We start from the raw sequence: 20304 nt of genomic DNA, 5'->3' as shown, positions 1-20304 counted from the left end.
GTTACAATGCACTTGTCATGCACTAAGTTGCCTATTTTATGGCACCCAGGGCTTCTGGTTTGAATGTTGTTCTTTTAAGCACAGCCTCTCACACAGGTTTAAATGTTTGGCACAAGACAGTCCAAAAAGGTCTTTGTTGTAGCTTGCTGCCAAGAGGTTTGGACTTGGGATGGTTATCGTTTGTTCCCTCCATACTAGTGACATCCTTTAGACAAACATTTGGCAATGCACTCTTGGCTAAAAAAACCCCACATTTTCTCAAGGAAACATCCTTCCAAGTTGTTAAATGAATATGAAAAATGAGGATCTCTGTATGAAAAAGGTGGAGAACTACTGTACTGGTTATGAAACTTAGACCTGTTGGACTACAGGAAAAAAAGTAGGGCACAAGTGAAGATAGAAAAGGCAGAACACCACTTCCAAGAAATTCCCAAGTTTCCCACAGTGAGAAAATGTGTGCAAATGGAGTTAAACAAACCACCCATGCCCTCAGTTAATGCCAACAGCACCAAAACATGAATGCCAAATGCACTGAACCACCCTGTGACTGGTGTCCCACTCCGCTCTTCCCTGACTTGTAAAACATGATTTTCCACACAAGTAATTTCACGTTCATATTAAGGTAAATATTTTGTTGCCCTTGGAACCTTACAGTTTTCTGCCTGCCTTTAAGAGCTGTTCAGATCCTCTTTAATCCAAAACAAAGTAATTTTTATGCATCTTTTGCCCCCTTCAATAGTATGCATTGAGAATACTCTGGATTTGATTTTTTTTTTTAGTGAAACAAGTTGATTTTAAGAAAGACAATTTTCTGGACACTTGTAGTAAACCTTGCACAGCGGACAGAGCCCCAGATTGTTGGGACTGGTCCTGCAAACACACCACAACGCAGCTCCTCTTGAGTTCCACAGGCACCCAGGAACTGCATCTGAGGCAGCAAGAATCTGCTGTTACTTATTAAGTTGGGCTTCAACATAAATCTGTCATACTCACTTAACTTTGCTTCTAATTAGGGATGCATAACCTCCCCTTGTTCAATTTCAAATCTCTTTTAAATACAGTTTAAAGCTTTATTTGTCTCAGTTACTGCCTTATGGTTTTGGTCTAATTCTTTTATGGGGTTTTGAGACAAAATTGAAGGGAACAAAAGAGTTGACCATGAACATTATAAGAAAAGTTGTGAAAAAAGAGTGAAAGCAAAAAATAAAAGATTTGGGGAACAGATGGTAAGGGAAGAGGGATGGCAGCAAAGAACACGACAAATGCGTACCATGGCCTGTAAACTATGGCCTGTAAAATCCCAGCTTGGAGGATTTGCAATTGCTGTCAATATTGTGGTAAAACCTGCAAAGGTACCAGGACTCCACCACACAAAACTACTCACCTCCTGATGAGTTTAACAGGGTAAGAAAACACCCTTCTGAGGGTCTTTACTCCCACCAGTAACCTCTCATTAAAAAAGAATACAGAATCATGGTAGGGCCCTCAAGGTTCATCTCATCCCATACCCTCCCATGGTCAGGGACACCTTCCACTATCCCAGGTTGCTCCAAGCCCCATCCAGCCTGGCCTTGAACACTCCCAGGGATGGGGAGTACCATTTGTACACACCCCTCAAATTTAACAAGTACCAAATGAAAACGTTTTGGAAATAAGATGTTCTGAATTTTTTTCTAAATCAACATAGGAATACAGAATTTTTCATGTAGGACCACTCATGTCTTCATCCTTAAGCATCAAGTGTCATCTGGTGGATGGACTCAGAACTGCACCAAAGAACCTCAGACAAAAAATCTGCTAGGGAGAAAAAAAATAAATGAACTAAACAGAGACAATATTTACCTATGGCCTCAGAGATGCAAAGAATAGAAGTCCAAACCGGTGCCAGGTGCAGGTATTTAGAAGATCAGGCATAAGATTCGTATAACACATCCAGGGATTTGGTGGACTTACCTCTCTGAAATTTGGGAAACCCAAATTTTTTATGACTTACTGTCTAAAAAGCTGTATGCCTCCAACAAAATCATTGAAAAATCTCAGTCAAATATTTATTTGGTTTTTTAATCTAATCTGAGATCCATAAGTAACTACATGAATCTAGAACTGGAGCTTTAAAGGAAAACTGTCACCTTGGGTAAAATGTCAAGCTGTTTTCCCTCATGAAGAAAAAAAAAATCAAAGAAGGAATAAAAAATCAGATGCCTTAATCAAGGCAAACAGGGATGCTGCAAACCTTTAAATAAAAAAGAACATATTTAACTAGAAAGCAAACTTTCTATTTCTTTCTGTGCTTTTGAAACATACATCCTTCTTTCTCAACCAACATTAATCAGCTCTGATATCATGATTTTAAAAACCAGACATCTCCTTCTTTATCACTAAAGAGAAGTAAGAAACTGTGCCAAGAATAAAAATATAGATTACGAGACACTCCTACTAATGAAGCTTTTGGAGACAAATAATAATAACTCCACAAACCCAAACAAACAAACAAAACCCTACAAAACAAATAAACAAACAAAAAGGAGCCATTGCCAGGATCACCACAAAATTATTTTCTATCAGTTTTAATGCTTCAATTTTAAAAGTAATCCCCCCTCCAATGAACATATTACTTTAAAGACATTGAGTTTGAAACATATTTAGCAATCTTGATAAGCAAACAATGGGGCATACACCTCGAGGAAACACTCGTTTGTAGGAAGAAGACAAGTGTTGATCAACTTAGGAAACAGAAGAAACAGCAACATCTTCCTGACATTTCAAACAATTTAAGTGCTTATTGTGGAAGTTCATGGTCATGGCTACTGATGGCACTAAAGCAAGTTTTAATTGTTTGAAATCACAGCAAAAACCAATTGCCAGAGAAGGCAGCCCAGCCTGCACAGCATGGCTTTATTTGTCAAGGTCCTAGAATGATTTGGTCTCAATGGCATTTTAAAGATTGTCTCATTTCAACAAGATGTTCCTGCTATGGGCAGGAACATGCTCCAAGGCCTGTCCAGACTGGCCTTGGACACTTCCAGGGATCCAGGGGCAGCCCCAGCTTCTCTAGGCAACCAGTGCCAGGGCCTCACCCCTCTCACAGCCAAGAATTTCTTCCTAAAATCTAATCTGACCCTGCCCGCTGCAGTGGGGAAGCCATTCTCCCTGGTCCTGTCACTCCAGGCTCTCTTCCGAACTCCCACTCTAAACCTCTTAGAGATTCTTTATGCACTGCAAGGAGCTCTAAGATCTCCCAAGAGCCTTCTGTTGTCCAGGTTGAACACCCCCACCTCTTACAGCATAGCTCCAGCCCCAGCTGGTACAATCATAGGACTGCACGTTTTTAATTCCTCTCGTTTATTTCCCATGCTGTATTAATGTGCGTAGGGGAATTTAAGCTGGGTCCTAGTGAAGATAATCTACTGACTGGAGTAGTTGGAATTGCTTTGCACTGTCCTTCAGGTGCTCTCCTGCTGACCTGTGATCCATCTCCAGGCTCTGGGCATCTCTTGCTGTCACTGCCATCAAACCAGAAGGAGTGGGATGGATTGAGGTTCTCCTTCTTTAGATTTTGGGTCTAGTGGCTGAGTTCTGTGTTAGACTGGGTTGTTCTGTATTATGCAGTCAGACACCATCAATTTGATCATTATCCAAAGTCAATTTGATGAGCAAAGAACACCTTACAGAGACAGAATTAATCTGCTCTCTGACACTTCTTTCCTGTGTGGGATCAAAGAGAAGAGTGAAAAAGGCTCAATTTGAGCCTTGAGTCATGGCCCCACCAAGCTGGCTATCAAACTCCATTGTGCAGGTTTTCCAGGGGCTGACAAGGGATGTGTCACCATCCCCATTTTAGTGCTAGCCAGAGGGCTCCTTTGAAGCTATCTCTCTCCTCACTTCATACTACTGTGTTTTGGTTTGCAGCCAAGCACAGCCTGGGAGCATATGACCTGCCCTCTCTCAAGAGGACAGGCATTCAGTGAGTGTGTCAAGCACACAGCAGCAGCTGACAGGCACGTGGTCTTTCAGTGCCTACCGTGAGCTGATCTAAAAGCCCTTCACACTCACACTCAGGGCAGATGGTGATTCTCAGCACCACCTTCCTTCCACATATCCAGTTCCATAGGCTGCAGTAACTACTGACGTAGACACAGCAAATACCAGCTATTCTTCCTTTCTTTGATATTTTTAACCTCAAAGTAAACATTTTACCTAAGTAAAATCTACCACTAAATACCAAAAACTAATAATACATCCTAAGCAGAACAATGACAACTACAACTGTTTACCACTCCTGAATACTCCAAGAATTGTTTATACTCCTGCCTTACAAGACAAATCCAGTCTTCCCCCAAAACTGACAAGAGAGAAGGCAACCACCAAGTTCAGTTTATCCAGGAGAAAGTGAGAGCAGACTTCTAAGCAGGAATTTCTCACAGGCAGCATCCACTAAGAAAAGGTTTGTAAGAGACTGTCAGTCTCTGCATCCCAAGTCACAGTTGCCACTAATAAATGCCAGTGCTACAGATGGAGAGAATCCATCCAGCTGCAAGGGAGACCGTGTATCTGTGCACTCTGTCTTGCTAGCTACACACTAGCCTAGATATCTGGCCCAAGCTTTTGGGTAGCCTTAAAGCTGATCCAAGTCCAACAGGGTTTTCCAGACAGCTCAAATAACCTAGTCCTCTTTTTTACAGACTCCAAATAAAGTCTTCAGCTGACCAAAATGAAGTGTGGAAGAGACAAAAAGCTTCAGGAGGTCAAAGGAAACAAAGTCAATCCTCTTCTTGACTTTCTCAACTGCTGTCAGAGGTCCAACTGAGCTGACAAAGCTAACATTACCTCAAAGCTTAATTCAGAAGTAGCTGATTCAGTCAAAGTGTAAGCACTGTATACTAACACCTAAAAGGTCAGTTGTTTCAATTATACTGTGTAAATCTGTACTTGAAACAGGACAAGTTTCTGATTCTCCTGATTAGAAACCCTCAAGCAACTAAGTGCAAAACATGGTCTGCCTAACTTCAGAGAAAGCTAGAACACTATAGCAGCATCTTAGCTCTCAGTAACCTCCTAGTTCCATGCCCAGTTGTTTTGGGTGAAATCTAAAAATACTCTAGGTAGTTAAAGAGGTTAATACAGTTACTAATTTTTTTTTTAATCAGTTTACTGCAATACACTATGCATTTACCCCTGGTGCTCCAATGTAAATATGATCTTGGTATTAGTCCTAGCAGAATAAAAAACTCTGCATATATAATAAGACAAGTCCTCCTCCACAAACTGCAGGGCAGCAACGGTGCCAAAATTAAGTTGTGTTATGGCTCAAGGCATCAGAATGTCTTACCACAGTGGCAAGTAAAGCCACTTCAGTGAGGAGTCCTCATGCCCAATTAGGGATTGCAAACCCTGTGTTTAGGAGCATGGAAAGAAGCTGAGAGATTTACAAGTATTAGCAGGACCATATCTTGAGTTTCCTACAATACCCACTTTTTCCAGTGAAAGAGATCTGTGGTCTTCTGAGGACTCCATCAAATGCCACTTCATCCAATACAAAAAGATGTAACTCCACCATGACACCAGCTTCTAGCTAAAGGAATCTTTTCCTGACATACATCTTACAGATTCCTTAAACACTCATCTTTCTAGTTTTGCCTTTGGTGTTGGTGCCAAGACTGCTGGCTGCCAGTGCAGTAGCAACTCAAGTTTGTAATGGGGGAGGGGGGCAGGGGAGCATTCCTGACAATAATAGCAATTAGGAGTTTCCCGTAACACCAGCAGAGCACTGACTGGTGAACAGCTCAGAAATGCAGAAAATAATATTCTTCTCTCAGACCTGATCAGCCGTTATAAGAAGCCAAGACAACCTCTGTTACCACTGCAACTGCAGGAACCCCAGAACTCTGCAGAGACAACAGTTTAGACTACTCACCAATCAATAAAACATTACAAAGCCCTTTTCTCTGGCAGAACCCAAATTCTCCCACTTTTCAGCATCACATTTTCCTCTTGCCCGCACGTAACCACCTGAGTCACTGATCACTAAACATCTTATATTTACCTCAAGAATGACAGATACCTTTCTTTGACTGCTGCAATTTTTCCTAATCTCCCAAACTGAAAGAAATCTAGTGTTTCCAGATGGATCCAAGTGCTTCACAAGCTGAACTACAAAAAGAACTTCTTCAGTCAATTTCCACTGTAACAAACACATCCCCTCCAACAATGAGGAAAATGAAGGAGGGAAAAAGCAAAATTCTGTTCTTACTTTTATTTTCCCATTAGAACAGAGTGGTGTAACAGGCAGTAAACTTTTTTTTTCCCTGTCATTTCCTGCTCTTATGGACCAAAGTCTTTCATGCCAAATAACCTATAAAACTACTACCAAGCCTGTAAATAGAGAGTGGAAAAGGTAATAGGAAAACTATTTAGAATAGCCTGGGCTTTTTCCTCATGATATTGACATGTTGAAGACAATCCTCAATTGTTAAGCATCCCAGATCTTAAACTAAGATTACTTTACAATCTGTATCCTCAAACACTTTTAAAGATAATCTAAGGAGATTACCCAATTTTTGAATATGGGGACACTCATAACATGACTTGTAGGGGAACTCTACATTTGGTTCAGATCTCTGAGCATACTTGGGACCTAAATCTGGGGAAAATAAATATCCATTTTCTTACAAAGTTGAATCTGCAAGGGAATATACTGAACCCCCATGAACTCAGAAGAATATTTTTTCCCTAACAAGACACACATTTTTTTCCTCTGCTGTACTGGGTCTGCTTAGTATTGCAGGCTGACTACAGCACTAAAACCTCAAGTGTCAGTGCTTGCTTCTGAACTGTCATCCCAAAAAGAACACTTGTCCTAGGTTCCAGCCAGGACAGGGTTAATTTTTACTGTAGAGCCCAGAGGTTAGGCTGTACCACTTCACATCATTTTCCAGGATGGGAGAAGTCGTCTCTTCCAAGTGGCACAGCATGGTGTGGTCAGGGGGGTCCTGACCATTGTCAAGGGTCCTGCATGGTGATGAGCACAGGAATTGTTGGCCTCTTTCCTGTTCATTCTGTATTACTATTTTTGCCTTTACAGTTAATTTTCTTACCTCATTGCTGTTTTCAGTAAATTGATCTTCTCTCACCTCATGATCTGTATCTGCTGTGCCTCCAATTCTCCTATACAGCTGCCACAAGGGAGAGAGCAAGTGGAGAATGGCTTGGAGAGTCTAGGTGGGAGCACTTAGTTGGGGAGTACCATTCCCAAACCATGACACCATGAAACTAAGCATGTTGACAAAGAGCAGAAAACATGTCACTGTTTATAATAATCCTGGCTACATGATATAAAACTATGGTGTGCCCACATTTACAAACACTGCAAGCTAACTTTTAGTAGTGGGTTAGCCTACCTGAACTCAGAAGATAATGCTTCTTTTCTAGTGGAAAATCCATCCAAAGTTCCAATAGCATATAATAGAAACTAAAGGTGAGCTCATACTGCCAAGGATCTGCTGTTTGCCTTCACTGGGAAGAAGCTATTCCAGCATGTATACAACACATGACTTTATTTTTGAAGGTCTTCTTAAAAACCAAACACACTCAAAAAACTCCAAACATACAAAATAACCAAACCAAACAAAACAAAAAATCAAACAAAACCAATCAAAACATCCCTCCCCCCACAAAAAAAAAAAAAAAAAAAACAAAAAAAAAAAAAAACACAAAAAAAAAAAACCAAAAAAAACCCAAAAAAACAATCCACAAATCCCCCAACTAAAGCAAGAAAAACACTACAAAGATTTCTGTATCTTCCCAGCCAGAAGACCCTTAGTCATGTTGGCCAGACCCCAGCTGAGTTTACATGGACAGCCCCAAAAAGGCAGGAGCTGACTACCTGCAAGTTGTTTTAGCAGAAGAGAGCTTTAAGAGTGCTCCAAATTTGGAGACTAGCACAGGGAAACGAATCTAATCTAGACACAAATAGCTTTTTATACATGGTCAGTATGACAGAAGCTGAGGAAAGGAAGAAACTTCAGGTGCTTGCATTAACTTTCTGGAATAGTTAATGTGCTGGGAATGTATTCAAAAGCAGGTCTGACTGATGGAGTGTGGATCTGTCAGCTCAGATCTAACATTTAGGAGACAATTGTCAGCACTGAAAAAAAAGAAAACTAGAAAGAAGGAAGTGTTACTCCTGATTTCTCTCAAAAAGCAATTAGTTAAAAAAAATCCCAACTCTACAAGACAAAACCCTAGCCAAAAACCACATTAGATTTAATATCAGTAATCAACAAAACCAGAAAATCCATTTAATTCCATTTTAGCCCTTGTATTAGGACTACACAGAGAACAGATATAATGGGTGGGATTGACAGAGAGCAGCAACACTGACCTATCTAGGTTAACTCCAAGTAAGGGATCAGAGATTTCAATATCTTTAACAAGCATGCTACATATTTCAGCCAAACAACAGAACCAAACACTGTCACTATCTAGCCTCTAGAAACATTTCTACGCTATTATGAACTGCTGTAGAAATCCACAGCTGAGATACACTTCAAATCCTGCATAAATCAGCCTCTATCATGACTGTCATTAAATAAACCTAAAAATAACAATGTAGAAAAAATACAGACTTCCAGTTTTTGGGGTTTTTTTGGTTTTTTGTTTTTTTTTTTTTTTTTTTTTTTGTTTAAACAAACTAGTTCAAATCCTGCAACTGTGACATCCAGCTCTTAAAAATGCATTTAACATATTCCAAAAGGAAGAGGGAAAAAAAATTGGACACTACAGTTTAATCAATACCAGCAAGTAGAAATGAAGACTCTATACCACATCTTGAATAGGCTAGCTGGGTGCAGGGCATGGGGATAAATTCAGAGTCAGCTGAAGAGCCAGCTAAAGATGCAGCAACACATTTTCATCACTGCAAACCAAATCCACTACAAGTCAGAGCCAAAACAAGGAAGTGTAACAATCTACATCCAGTTACTGTATATTCATAGAATTATAGAATCACATATGGTTTGCATTGGAAGGGACCTTAAAGACCACCACATTCCAATCCCCCTGCCATGGGCAGGGACACTTTCTATTAGACCAGGTTGCTAACGTAGAAAAGACAAACCTATTTGATTATTTGATAAATGCGGTCCTTATGAAGAAAAATCTTGTTAATTGCATTTCTTTTATTCTGGACATTAATTACACATTCATTCAGTAGACACATTTACACAAGTCTATTACCCAGCTGTAACACGACCTAAAAATACATATAATTAAGACGCATCATTTTGAACAGAACTCTGATTATAAATCCATGAGTAAGTTGAACGTTACCACCATATTTCCAGTTCAGGCTCCCTTTTGGATAAGCATTTTTCCAACAGATTCCCTTTCTCTGGGAAAGTCTGGGCATGCAATCTGGCTGATAGCTCTTAGTCCTGTACTGGTTACCCACTGACATCAGAAGACATCTAAGAAGCAATACCCAGGCAAATCTCTGCCTACTGTGTTCAGACAAGGCTTTATCTTGCACCAGCCTGTGTTAATCCCTGGAAGTGTGACCTCCCTCCAATAAATCTGTCTGGCAGCAGAATCATCAGGGGGAAAACTATAAAATTTCTTCGGGTCATGTCTTTTAACACCAAAGTTGCTGAAAAACCTACTCTGCTTCTAAGTGAAATAAATGACAGTAACCTTGACTACACCAGACTGAAAAATAAGGATTTGGATTTGAAGGTCTGCCACAAGCCTTCTCAGCAAGGGCACACCAATGCAAGCCCCAGCATCAACTTAAAAAATCCTTAAACCACCATCTGATTTTCAAGTCTTAAAAAAACCAAACAAAACCAAAATGGAAGTTACACAATCACATTCTGACTACTCCTCCTTCTATAACTGTGCTCCCTTTGAAAACTCTTACTAACATTTTAAAAAGAAAAAACTATTTTATTTCATAAAAAAGTATTTTAAGGCCTTTACTGCAAATTATGATTCTGCAGTATTTTTAGAAACTAAGGCATATGTCATTTAAACATCTTTAATGCATTTCAAAAGATAGATCAATATATTGATTTACTAATCAAATGGATATTAGATTACATCTCATCTTATTTTCCCCACTACCTGGTGAAATAAAAAATCAGCTTTTAGTGCCAAGCACCTCCTCAGTAGGTGCCTGAAGGGATTCCCTATGGGATGCATGGTACTAAGGAATGACAACGATGATGGATTTTGTTATTTATCATATCACCACACCCAGAATTCTTCAAGCTACACCAAGAGAGTACATGCTCAAAAGTCTCATTTAATATGTAAAATCACTTCTTCCATCACAAGATAAAGGAACACAAATTTAGTGGGGGGTGGGAATTAAATGAAATAAATTAAAAATCAGGAAAACAACAGCACAGAGTTATCATACCTCCACAAACACAATCTATCTAAACCTCAATAACTTTTGGATATAAAACTAAAAGTTTTAGAGGGCTGAAAGTAATGCACAAAAATGTGCATTTTTTGAAATCTGGTCTCCAGAAGGATCTGAAGATCAAGGCTAAGTTCAGTTCAAACTGCAGTAACTCAGAGTTTATTAATTTTTATTAGTCAGCCAAGCAGATGTCACAGCAGAAACATATTGGGAAAAGATGTCATCAGGAATATCCTGGACCTTCCACAGAACCATGTCACTCAGAACTGAATATGTCAGAGGGAAGAGACCAAGAACAGCTGGAAATGAGGAAAAAAAAAAAAAAAAGAAGTGGTAGGTTGATGCTGAGCCACATCAGTAGTACTCGAGGATTCCTCAGGCACTGTGAAGTGGGACAAATAGATGACCAGGACTCAACAGGAGTTTGGTGTTCATCCAATAAAGCTGATGGAACAGATCAGGAAACAGGAGACAGGAAAATCTAATGTGTTTGGGAAATTTGGAATATAGTCTTAGCAGCCAATACCTTTGTGGTTGGGAGACTCAAGCAATGTAGGTACAAAAGCAGATGTTGGGGAATCATACAGCCAAATTTAAAACCTGTGTTTTCATGGTTTAAGATTTTTAAGAGCATTTCACCAAGCCTCTCCCAGATTACAGGCACCACCTATGACTCTTGGGTTTCTGACCCTCCATGGAAGAGGGAGGAAGCCACCACCCTATAGAGGCTCTGTTGTCATAAAAAATAATTCAGCAAGATCCTGCTCAATTCTCCATGATAAAACCTATTCCAACAAAGAGGGAGTAGAGAAAAGGGAGCACTAAAACAGTGCACACTGTGCAGTTGGAGACAACTCACCTGCAGGTTCCTTACAGCTTTGAATGAATCAGCTCAAACCCAAAATTCAACACTTTGCACAGAGGAGTGGGGTGGAACATCCACACTCATGATATATTGTCATGCTACAACATTTTAACACTTCAAACATACAAGTAAAACAGTGGCACAACTCTGTATACAGTTTCTGAACAACTAGAAATTCTGTTACCAGCCATAAGAAAATTTCAATTTCCACAGAGGCCATGAATTCTGTGCGTCAATGAACCCTCCAGCTTTAAGACACAATGGAATTTTTAAACAATTGAGAGTAGGAAGAAGAAAAGAAATAATAAAACCACCTCTTGCTGCCAGTTATTCCATAAGCATTTGCCACAAAGGTTTTCAGTCTGTGGCCAGAACCCCGAAGTAGATGGACAAGTAACACAGCAGCTCTCCTATCCTCAAAATTTGTTTCGGCAGTTTCTTTATCCTAAGAGGATTAGCAGTTTTTAAAATAACTTTTGGGACTTGCATGGTCTGGAAAATACCAATAAAACACCAGACTATGCTTTCAAGTAAATAAGAAAAGCATCTGTTCTGCATTCCAAGTGAAGCAACTTTTTTGACTGCACAGCCATCAAGATTAAGCAGCCATAACTCCAACCAAAGACCTAGTTCCAACAACTCCACACAGTATGGATGAGACAGGATTTTCTTAAATTACTTTTTTTTTATTTTATTATTTTTATTTTACTATTTACTTTAGTAATTTTACTATTACTAGCTGGGAACACTTGCACTTCCAACAGTAAGTTTGAAATGGCAAAGCAAGGCATGTATTTGCATAAGATGAAAAAAATTTTAAGAAATGCATTTCTCAACCACGCAACAACTAGAAGGGAACTTCTCCACCCAGTGTTGATATTTGGCCCTGCATTTCTACAGCCAAGAAAGAGGCTGTAAGAATTTCAATAGCAATTAGTAAAACAGATCCAGGAGAACTCAGCAGGCAGCACTCTTTGCTCCTCCATGGGAAACTTCACTCTGTATGGATGACTCCCACAGCCAGTGAGAGTGATTTACAGAGGTGGCACACCTGGCTCCAACAGGAAATTGGAATGGCTGAAGTTTCCTCCAGGCAAAATTCATCTACCCCCATTCAGGGGGTTTGCAGATATTCAACAAACAAGGAAAAAATTGGAAGAAAAATTAAATAGAAAAACCATATATGTGACTTCAAGACAAGCCCCTAAGAGTTCCAAGATGTACACTACTACTACAGCCTGGGGGCTGGGCCTTAATCACTGTCAGCTTTTGTAGGTTCAGTCACAGCTCCAGTACAACCATGTCAACCTACAGCACAATTTTACCTATGGGGGCACAATCCCCTTTTCCATCCAATTTAAGAGGGAATGCAATGCCCAGCTTGCATTATGGAATGCACTACGCACCTGCATGGGATGTTCAGCTATCCCATGCAGGTGCACACAACCCTGCTCTCCTGGCAGCTCACCAGCAGCAGCATGGAGCTGCAGTGGTTGACCCAAGGGCCACACCACTACCAAATCCCTGGGGCTCCAAACACATCTTAAAAGGTGTGGCCAAGGTGGGCTTGTATGAGGAAACTCCATCCTCCACCAAGAACCTACATGAGGAACCTTGCATATTTCTCCCCCAAAGGGTGTGAGAACTGAGTACACTCTCATCCCCAGTCTTTCCCAGAAACACTACAGCCAGCACAGGGCATGAGGCTGGATTGAAACAGCAACATCTAGGAAAAAAACCAAACCCATGGGAAGCTGAGATCTGGTGGTATTTTTATTCACTGGTCTGCAGAGAGATCACTCCTTCCTTTACCACATTTATTCAGATTTCTTTTGGTGTTATCCTGGAGAACTTTTCCCTTACCTCTGCAGTGCCCACAGGTTAATCTCCCAGAGCATTTTGTACAGGTTTCCTGTTTTACAAAATTTAGATTACTTACTAATTTTGACTTTAAAATCTTCTTTCCTCAAAATCTCTTCCTACACCCCTATGAGGTTTTTTTGCACTGTACTCACTTTTTCCTTCTTTTCTATGTCAGTCTTCTATTCTACTCTTCATTCCCTTCAGTTTTTACACAAACAGTTTTATTCAGCTTTTTAAAGCTGTGGGTAAAATTCAAATCACAAGCCCCCATCAGACACATAGGGGCAGTGGTAGAAAACACAGTATCTCTGTAGATCTTGTTCTGGAAGTGACAACCAGATTACACTTAGCAGATGATTCATATCAAACATGGAAAACCCATGTTTGGAGGCTTCTTTGGTCTTCCTTTCACAGTTCCTTGCCCCAGTGTTTGGTACATTAACTTTCACCCTGTTCCAACGTCAAGGCTCAAATTGATTACTGAAGTAGCAAGAATCTCATGAATGTAAATATTTGCTCAGGGTTAAATTACCAAGAGAGAATTTCTGCTCAGAGCCTGCAAGCCCAAAAAGAATGAATAAAAAGAGGCCAAGAGTTTAAGAAAACTAGAGCCCAGTGTTAAATTCCTTCATTATATCAGACACCTGCCTGTTTTATACTTCAGGCAGTTTTTATACTGCCTGAAGTATAAAATAAAGAGGAGAAACCTCTGACATCCAAGTGGTATTTAGATGTCACCCTTCTTTCAAAAAATACTGGGGCTACTGGGTTCTTTGAACTTTTAGAAATTAGATTCTTTAATATGAAAACTGGTATCCTCCAAAAATCTCCATCCAGATTGCCATGATGCCATCTACAGATGTGTATGTTGTTTGCACACACTGTATCCAAATGCTCCATCTCAAGGATAGAGGTTGGGCTTCCAATAACAGGCTGACATCTAACCAGTGTCAGCTTTGGACTCTGTATTAGTGTTTTAGCCATTCACATTAATTAACCAGCTCAATGAGTACTAGAACTTACTTGTAAAGGTACTACACTTTTAGCAGTGGTTCTGTATACTTCAGTGGAGATGATTCAAAATGCTTTAAGAATGAAAAATGGCAAATTGCGAGTGTAATTGATTCATTCAATAGTCAAGCATAAAAATGCTCTATCCTTGAATAATCATTAAACAAAAGAATTTCTGTGAAGCTGCATCAAGTTAGATGAATAAAGAAGAAATAAAGAACTAGAACAATCTTTCAAAAAGGGACATTTCAGGATTTTAAAATGCAATTCCAGTAAATAATTGCTCATGGCCATGCTGAAATACATGAGGACCTAAAATGTTTCAAAGCTCCTCACCTCTCACAGCAATGGCCAGTGGTCTGCTCTGTCCCTGCTAGTACCTTGAAGGTTCTGTCATCCCAAAAGATGCATTTTTAGTATGACTAGGAAAAAAAAAAAGAAAAGAACAGATTTGAAGACAATCAATTCTACATTACTTTATTCACTGCTCAATGACTGCTTCTGACCCAGCCTCAAGAGTGACCTCTGAACAGCTATCAATACTTCCACCACATTTGAATGTACTCTAGAGGCCTATGAAATTTTAGAATTTAGAAATGGTTATTTTTGCCTCTAGTAACTCTGAGCTCTCCAGAAAAATCAGCAACATTTAAGACACCAAAGCTGGTAACACTTGACATATTTCTTCAAGACACAAAACATTCTTAGGCTATTGGTGCCCAACACAAGCACAGAGAGGGATCAACAGTGCCTCTTAGGGATGCCTTGTGACAGTATAGCCAGATTTACTAGCCCCACCATTAACATATTACATCATTCAAGCAGTACCAAGCTTCTCAACAAAGGAGAAAAATCCCATTTTAGCACTCTTGCAAAATGGGTTTTTATGCTGATGGTTTTCTGTGGAAGAGCTGTTGGTTTTTAGAGTCCATAACCATGAAATTAATTATACTAAGAGGGAGAATAGAAAGACTGAGGAACAAAAGTATCATGCCCATATCTGAAAGGTTATTCAAACGGCCTGGCTTCACGGTAGGAATTTCATTCCTCTGTTGATGGGGGGGACTATAGATGAGGAGCTGATGAACTCATTTTGCTGAGCACCTCAAGGATCCTGCAGGGAGTGCTGTATGCCATGATTGAGATTATGCTATGTCAACAACCTCCTCTTCTCAGCCTTCCACCTCAATTCTTCACCTAGCCCTCTCACAGCAGTTAAATAATTGGCTTTCTGTCCCACACAAGGGTCTCAATCCCAGACAATTAGCAAGAAAAGTGCAACCCAGAAAACAAGAAAGCAGGTAATACCAATAAACTCTTTCACAGAACGACAAAAAAAGCAACAGAAGTCAGTAAAACCAGAAGAAAAGGCAGGGAGAACAGCAATTTGTGAGGTAGTGATCAGGGACCACAGAGGCAATGTGCTTTAAATAATGCCACTTAAACTCAACAAGTTAACCCTGAGAAGCCAGACCACAACTGCAGACCTCGGTATTTCTCATAGAAAGAAGTGGTGACCACTGCCAGAAAAAGTAACAGCCACACCAACACGGGAATGGAGATGAGCATGAGGCTGTCACTCCAATTAGCATCACCGGCAGGGACACCATGTACCAGCACATCTTCTCTGCACAGGCTGGCACTGCATTCGCTGGGTACCCAGGTAAAGCAAACACTCGGTATTGTAATATCAGGAATTCCTAACTACAGGCTGCACAGATAGAATGAACAGCCACAAACTGTGAAATAAAACCAAAAGACACATAAAATTTTAAGATGCTGCAAAGTGTAAAATGTAAATCATTATGTAACAAATGTAAATTATTAAGCCTTGCTTTTAGAAGCTGGCTGTGAATGGGAGGGGGGAGAGTAGAGGGAGGGGAAAAAAATTCTCCTGGAAGCACTTTCCAGTATACCTCACTATTGTTCCACCAACAAAGGCATCTCAAATTTCACCACTCATAACCTCCAAACCAGCCAGAGTTCCAAGTGCTGTGACTTGACTGCCTCCCAAATGCTCCAGAGGATGCAACACTGAGCTGCAGACATCTATTTTCAATTTCATATGGATTTTCATCATGGAGGTCTAGGGTCCTGTGCTCAGGGGTGCCAGGCTCAGCTCTCAACGGGGTGTTCAAAGGGGTTGGCAGAGGACAAAAAAAATGAGAGCCCTGAGAGCTGGTGATGGGCATGCAGCATGGCTCAAGAGCTGTCACATCATGGAAAGGACTTCAACAATACTCTCTCCTACTTTTCCCCTCCTCTTTCTCACTCATGTCCAAGTCCATCTTAGCTCAGGTTTTGTCATATGCTCTGTTCCCACATCTGAGGAATACATGAAGTCACATTATTTTTTACTTAAAATGAACTTTCAGCTAGTTCAGAGAATTTGGAACAAGAGACATATTTTCAAAAGAGTATCAATATTCATCATTGTGTAAGAATCGCAAGTCATTGTCAGTCTCTCAAGTGAAACATCAAATTTCACATTAAAATCTGATAATGCCAATACAAATGGATACCACAGTAGTTATTACTGATTTTAATCTGCCACTGTTCACTCAACTCAAACAACTTAACTTCTACACAACCAATGGCTCAAATGTCTAACACAATATCTGTATCCAGGGAACTAGAAATATTCATTACTTAGGTTTTACTAGTCACCTCTTTTAGTTTCAAATTGAGTTATCAGTAAATGAAAAATTTAAATTAAAAAAATTAAAATGTAAATTTCAACAAAACAGCTTGAAGAAGAAAATTAACCTTACTCAAAAGCATTTCACAAGTTCATAGCTTTAGTAGAAACCAATGCACAGTCAGAGGAACTAAAGCATTAATCACATCATTGCTGCATGTGTGCTTCCTGCCCTTTCAATTCTCACACAGAACCCTTGCTCACACTCACTGACCAAAGCAGGACCATTATTGATCTCTAATAATCTTATCAAGATCCCTAAAAAAAAAGGACTAGGCAATCTGGAAAAAACCCCATGCATCCATAATTACTGAGTTTGGTCAGCAGGAATGTTTCTAACGCTTCAGTTAGAAACATTCAGTGCTTTTGAGCTTACAGACACACATGGGAAGACAGAGCTGTTCCCAAACCTTCCTGCAGAAGTTAGCTGTACATTTTTCATTGAAAACCAGTAGGTAACAGTTGGACTTTAGGTCGTATTTCAGAGAGCAGCACTGCCCACACCACTCCACCTCACATAGCTTGTTTGAGAACAAAGCTTCCTCAAAACCAAACACATTGAACCTGATCCGGGAACGCAGAGTATAAAACCATTGGAATACTTTGGAAAACCCAGCCACAAAAACTGCCTTGAAAACACCGCAGTGCAACCAATTCATGACTGAAAAATCATCACCTGGGATTCTGACTTCCCAAGTCTGTTACTCGTGGTGTCACAAGGTTTCAACATCCCACTTTCACCACTACTGACCTAAGGCAGTCTTCCTCATTCTGGATCACACTACAGAAGCTCATTACACACAAAAAGCCATGAGGACCATCATCATTATGATTCTACTGCTTTTATTGTTTTGAATGAAATATTCTCTCTTGCACCTCTGAGACACTCCAAGACCAAATACACTCTGCAGTCCCAACCTTGTCCTACATTATCACCTCAGCCAATGTTAGGAGTCAGGGAGACACCCACAAGAATTGTATTGGTCAGTATTTCTGTAGCATTAGTCCGCTACACTGGATTTCCTTAAGGAAAGGGCAACCTAGTATCAACTCCATCTTTCTTCCCTGCCTCTGTGGAAGATACCTGACAGGCCTTAGATCTGCACACCCTGCAAGAGGCAAAGGTCCTCTGGAAAGAGAAAGTCCTGGCTCTCCACTTTCATCAAGAGTTTTAGACATGCATTTAAATGCAAGAAGCTGTGCCAAATGTGACTGGACAACAGCAATTCCAGCTCCATTCAAGAATGATTCCAGCCAGGACTGTGCAAGCAGGGCACATCAGATCAGAGCCACAAGAGCAAGCAAGCTCTACAGATTTCCCTTATATCACCACACTGAGTCCCCTGACTCTGAAAACAGGAGTAAAGCTCACTGGTTGATGCTCTTCAGTGAGATGCACCACACTCAAGAAAATAACAAACACACACATACAGAGGGACACATATTGCACCAGTCTACAAGCAACTGACATTGCAATTACATCTGCTTGCTTTGCAATCTACAAGCAACTGACATGAGAACCCTGGCTCCTTCACTAACAGAGCAGGAGACTGCTAACATGGGCATTTCAGCTACTGCAGGCTCCAACCCATGTGGGAGGACCAGCCTCTAAAAATTAATGTACTGAAGATTGGTACGCAAAGAGTTCAGGAGGTGCCAGAAGTCAGATTGCCTGAATATCTCTGAATCCAGGGCAGGTGGGGAACTTCAGCAGCTCTGCAACTCACCATAATATTTCCTAGGTTGATCCAGCTTTTGTAGGTAAAAGCAGGGCAGAAAACTTCCACTTTTTAAAAATAAGAATTTATTTATTTAAAAGGAATTCCTTCAAACTCAATTTCATTTTTATATTTTTTCTTTAGCGTTATTAAGGTAAGAACACTTACAACATAAAGAACTGGGTCACAAATGAACTAAATCAGGAACAACCCAGCTTGCTTATTTCAAGGGATATTATAAACACAGCTCTCCTAGATGGAGCATGAACTCTAAACCATCCTCCTAGCATTGTGAAAACCAGCTTTCTATGAAAGACAAACTTCTTCTAAAGAATGCAAGAATCCTTTTATCAATGTATTAGTCACCATACATAACCCCTTTCCATTCTCCATGCTTCTCAACAAAACCAATTCTGGTCATCAACAATTGCCAAGTCTCTCCCATTCCTTGGTGCCACTGTGTATCAGGCACTGCAAGATTCTTTTATGTTGCAGAGCTGTTTTCCTTTGTGTTAAAATTCCCTAAAGCTTGCAATGGAGAGTAGAATATATCCCGTTAACATAGTTACACCACTCTTAAAATTTGGAATGGAAAATGTGACATAAGGTACTGAGGTTTAAAAAACAGCTACAATGCACGTGGCCAGTTTTCTAAAGATAAATCTCATGAGGGGTTTTTGGGCTTTTCCTCCCGTTTCCTTCCTTGTTTCTGTTTTTTGTTGTTGAGTTTTTTGTTTGTTTGTTTTTTGGTTTTGTTTGTTTGTTTTTTGTGGGTTTTTTTTTTCCACGAGAATGCTGGTTTTACAGAGACGGCCAGCTAAATATAACAGATCATTATGGTTCAGAGATTTCCAACTTGCAACTGGAAATTGTTTACGTTTAATGTACTAACAGTTCCAAAAGGTATTTAAAAAGGAGAGAGGGAAAAAAACCTCAGCATTTCATAAGTGCCTAAATATGGATTGGCAGGAAATAAATTTAATCTCTACAGTTAATAGCAGTCTTAATGAAATGAATGTTTAACAGAACTGATTTTGTGTGGTTTTAAGAGAACTAAAAATACATTTACACAACTCAGTGCTGCATTTACTCAAACATGGATTCCCTGGCCATTGTGAGCCGCACAGGGACGCCGGGTCCAGGGTGTGTGAACGGGGGCAGCTCGGGGTGAGCCCGCAGCTGGCGCTTCGGAGGCCATGGGTAGCGCAGCCAGCGCCGCTGCAGGTCCGGCCTCGGGAGGGCGGGCCGGTCCCCCGGGCGATGGGTTTATATCAGAACCGCGCCAGCCGCTCGCGGGGGCAAGGAAAGAAAAGAAAAAATCAATTGAAGAAAGAAAGTTAGTTGAGCGCGCCCCCAAGTCCGTGCGAGCTGCTCCGCTGAGCCCCCGCCTCCCCGCGGCGGAGCGGCCCGATCCCGGGCTCTCCGCCGAGGGCGCGGGCGGAGCGGGGCCCTGGCGCCAGCAGAGCCGGCGGGACCGCGCCCGCCCGCCAGCCGGCGAGGGGAGGGTAGGGGAGGGAGGCGGCGGCGGGGGGCCCGCACACCTGGAGCGGAGCCGGCCCGGGAACTAGCCTCACCGCCCGTGCCACAGACACCTCGCGGCCCGCCGGGACCGCTGCTCCGCCTCGCTCCCGGCCCGGCTCCCCGCGGCCGCCGCAGCCTCCACCGAGAACTCGGCGGGCCAGCGTGGGGCTCCCTCGGAACTGCGGCCGGGGCGCGGGGGGCTGGGCGT

General features: G+C 41.1%; 1 protein-coding gene across 4 annotated transcripts in view; it reads right to left on the bottom strand.

The window, feature by feature from the left end:
- Positions 1-20304, bottom strand: part of FGD3 (FYVE, RhoGEF and PH domain containing 3) — a 103448-nt gene that overhangs the window by 82907 nt on the left and 237 nt on the right. The gene's annotated exons all lie outside the window — the stretch shown is intronic.

This window comes from Anomalospiza imberbis, chromosome 11 (genome assembly GCF_031753505.1).
Source record: "Anomalospiza imberbis isolate Cuckoo-Finch-1a 21T00152 chromosome 11, ASM3175350v1, whole genome shotgun sequence".
Classification (NCBI taxonomy): Eukaryota; Metazoa; Chordata; class Aves; order Passeriformes; family Viduidae; genus Anomalospiza; species Anomalospiza imberbis.
Note: the sequence above shows the minus strand (reverse complement) of the source record. Positions and strands in the feature narration are given on the sequence as shown.